The sequence below is a fragment of the Papaver somniferum genome, chromosome 6 (assembly GCF_003573695.1).
Source record: "Papaver somniferum cultivar HN1 chromosome 6, ASM357369v1, whole genome shotgun sequence".
NCBI lineage: Eukaryota > Viridiplantae > Streptophyta > Magnoliopsida > Ranunculales > Papaveraceae > Papaver > Papaver somniferum.
Window position 1 is genome coordinate 117,805,430 of NC_039363.1, and position 3,736 is coordinate 117,809,165.

Sequence of the window (3,736 nt, forward strand, 5' to 3'; positions counted from 1 at the left end):
ACAGGTCTATGTTTAATCATCATCGGCATTTTACATCAAACATTTCTCTGAATCTGAAATAATCTATGCTCTTACCTAGAACTTTCTCAAATGCAACGAAAGCAAATGAAAATACAAAAAGGTTTCTAGAGCAACAAATACTATTGCTTCAAGGGAACGAGTCAATCAGGAACTGAAATATCCTGTGGACCAGATTAAAGAAGCCTAAACAAACACAAACCTTTCATAATCAGAAGAAATAAAAACCCTAATGGAATTGAACCAACAAAAACAAAGTAATTTGATGGTATCCTCAGTAAATGCTTATAGCTATCATCAATAGATAATGAGGTCTCAAAGATTACATTACCATCATTGGATCCATACAATACAAATAATAACAATGAGTTAATGGACGAAAAACAGAAAAGACTGAGTAAAAAGGAGAGGCAAGATATGTTGCTGTAGGTGGAGGCGGTCTCTGACTTTATAAATAGAGACAGGTAGTGAAAGAAGATAAATTAGGGTTTTGCTAGAAAGAAGAATAAAGCATCCTATAGTTTTTATTCATAGTCTACATCTAACGGTGGGAAATTTAGTGGTATCAATGGGTATCCAATTCCGGTTCCAGTTCCGAGTGCTAATAGCGGTCGTAGGAAGAGAAATTTGATGTTTAGTTCGGTAAACCCAACCCGGCTTATCCTATAGTCCACCGGCAAAAAAAATTAATCGGAGATATAAAAAGGTTTTGAATACATAAAATTATCTTCCCGCCAATCACAGTGTTTTGAATACATAAAATTATCTCCTCCTCCTCCTTCTTCTTCTTCTTCTCCGTGGATTTATTTGTGAAACTTCTTGATCTTCTTCTTCACTTGTTTTCACTTATTATAGAACATACCTGGATTGGATGGATATGAAGCTGATTACAGAGCACCAAAACGATCTTCAAACAAAAATCCTAAAAACACCGGTAGAGAAGAGAAAACAAATAAAAAATATGGAAAGATAAGCTGGATTGGATAGATATGTACAGTCGTATCATTATGCTTGAAAAATGACGGAGAACACCAGCAGAAGAGAGAGCGAGAGAGATCCGAATCTGAGCCGAAGAAAAGAAAAGAAAACAAAGCTTTGTCCTCTTATGTCGTTGCAGGGTAATTTCAGAAAAGAGAAAATAAAAGACATTTGAAACTCGCACATGTGTTGGACCAGTGAGTAAAAAAATTGGTCCAAAATCATGTTTTTGGACTAGCGAGTAAATTAGTTTGACGGGTGGGCTAGACAGTAGTTGGATCTCCTAGATAGGACTATATATTAATTCCTACTTGTAGGAATTATTAGTTAATCCAGTTTTGAGGACCCATTTAATGGGTGACCCCGATCCGTCTCGATGGTTTACCATCAATGCCGTCTTTCCGGAGCGTAAACCCCATCAACCTCGGACCATGGTTTACCATCAATGCCGTATTTCCCCGCCATGTGCAATTTTGTGTAATATAATCGTTGCTTTTCTTTGGTCTTGGATCTCAGTCTTTGATCTCTAGCGTGCCGCTGTTTTTCAGGACGATGTTTAATAGAATGTGAGAAATCGCACATTACAAGCCATCGTTAACATGTACAAAATGCAAGTATGTTTATAGTGCAAATGTGATAAGTTTCATAGTTTTCATATAATACTCACAGCGAAGTAACTACCAACTTTGGTCCACCGAGTTTTCTTCGTGAATCCAGGGTATTTGCGCGTCGAGTGCAATACACAATTCAATCTGCAAGAGGTCTCAAAATAGATAAGCTGGCGAGTAAATTCATAAAATATCATGAACATAAACTATAATAAAACAATCTACTTACAATGTCTGATAACCAGTCGGACCGTGGTTGTGATGTTCCTCCTAATAACTTGACATATCCATACCATTTCAAACTTTCTTCTGTATCTTCAATCTCCTCCACCGGAGATTATTTAGGACGTGGGTCATTTGCCTTCTTGATTTCCTTTGGATCCACATTTTCCCTGCGCATTTTAACGATCATGAGACAATGACTTTCGAGTTAAATACGGTAAATAAGCGATAGACACTTGCCCTGTCCATATGTAAATGTTCAGATTCCTTTTACAGTTCTCTGAGATACATGGATCCTCAATATTTTCCCCAGCATAGTCATTTTTAGAATTTTTTTTGTAAGTGAGGCTTGCATACAGTGATGAGATATGAGGTCATGCCTTTACGATTCTACGCCTCTTTAAGTTGGGTAGTCAGGGGATTTAGATGTTTCTGCATCCGCACCTACTGGAGAATTAGATGTTTCATCTCCTTTATAATCATCCTCACTAGGCACATCAATGGTTTCGTTTTTAAAGTCCATGGGAAACGCAACTTTAGCGTTTGGAATCTTTGGATAGAGACCTGCATAGGTTTCTTCTTCTTCTTCTTTTTCTTCCATCCCTTTACCGTCATCAATTGGAGTACGCACTTTTTTTACTGTCTCTTATGATTTTAAAACTTCTTCAGTATTAATGACTGAGTCCATCTGTGTGGAAGCCGCTATTGCGTTACCCCGATCTCCATCACATGATGTCTCCCCCGCTGCGGTGTTTTTATCCACATAACTAACGCTGGCTGGAGCCAACTTCTCACGTAAGAAAATAGTAATAATATTTGTTAGCCGAGACTCCATAAGAGTGTATAAAGTATCTGACCCATGTCCTACGCCAACCTTCTGCGTAAATTCCTTGGTCATTCCCGACCAAGAGGATTCATATACCTTGCTAGATTCTTTTGGAATATCAGACAGTTCCACAGTATCCTCCAACACCTCCTTATCATCTACTATGCCAAGAAATCTACGGGTGTCACCATTGTACAACTCGTACTCATCACAATCCATTATTAGCCCCTGTCTCAAAGATACAAGTTCGTTGTATCTCGGTTCGTTTGTGAAGGATACACGTTCCATGGCAGTGCACCACCGACCGCAAGTATGCTTCAACACAAACCGTCCACATAAACCCCTAATTGTAGGAATACTTTCCAATTCCCAAGCCTGAAATAGCAGCAATAGTTAGAACTTGAACTGTACAAACTACAAACCTCCCAAGTATACAAGATGAATAAGACCATTTAAACAGAATATGCGAACTTACTGTCAGAACGTATGACAGTCCAAACACCCTGTAATGAGCCGGCAAGCCCAACCGACCACTATTCTTTGGTTCCCTGTCTTTCTTGACAACACTGGCTTTCTTAGTTTGCTTTCCATCCTTCACAACCAGAGCTTATCAAAAGCTGCAGATGGTTTTTCTAAGACTAACATGACCCCATGGGAACTTGTTGAAGTTATTCAAGTTGTCCACCAGATGGCAATATTCTCCCTTTACTACATTTCTCGCATGGCAGCCCAAAAATAAAACGTGCACAAAAAAGAGAAGCGCCAACTTAGTGTTCTCATCGTCAGTGCAGGTAGTCAAATCTCCTTCCTCGAATCGCGTATGGAGTTTGCTTACTGTTACCCTTTTTTCCCCAGGGAAATGAGTTTTCATGATTGGTGAATCCGCGATACATTTTGGGAGTGGGTTATCTAGATCTTCCTTTGTTGCCGCTGTCAACTTGAAGTTAAGTCCCGTAGTAAGGGAAAATTCTTTCATCCCAAACCTCAAGATATGCCCTCCAACCCCAAAGTTCATACACCATCATCTTGTCTCACAATTTTCTATGAGAGTAGATAATGCAAAATTGTACTGTTTTTATGGGTT

The 3,736-nt window shown here is 38.9% G+C and overlaps 1 non-coding gene across 1 annotated transcript; it reads right to left on the reverse strand.

The window, feature by feature from the left end:
• Positions 1–288: 288 nt before the first annotated feature.
• Positions 289–359, reverse strand: LOC113292242. Its single transcript, XR_003331735.1, has one exon. It is a non-coding gene; the product is annotated as a small nucleolar RNA R66 (small nucleolar RNA).
• Between the last annotated feature and the right edge of the window lie 3,377 nt (positions 360–3,736).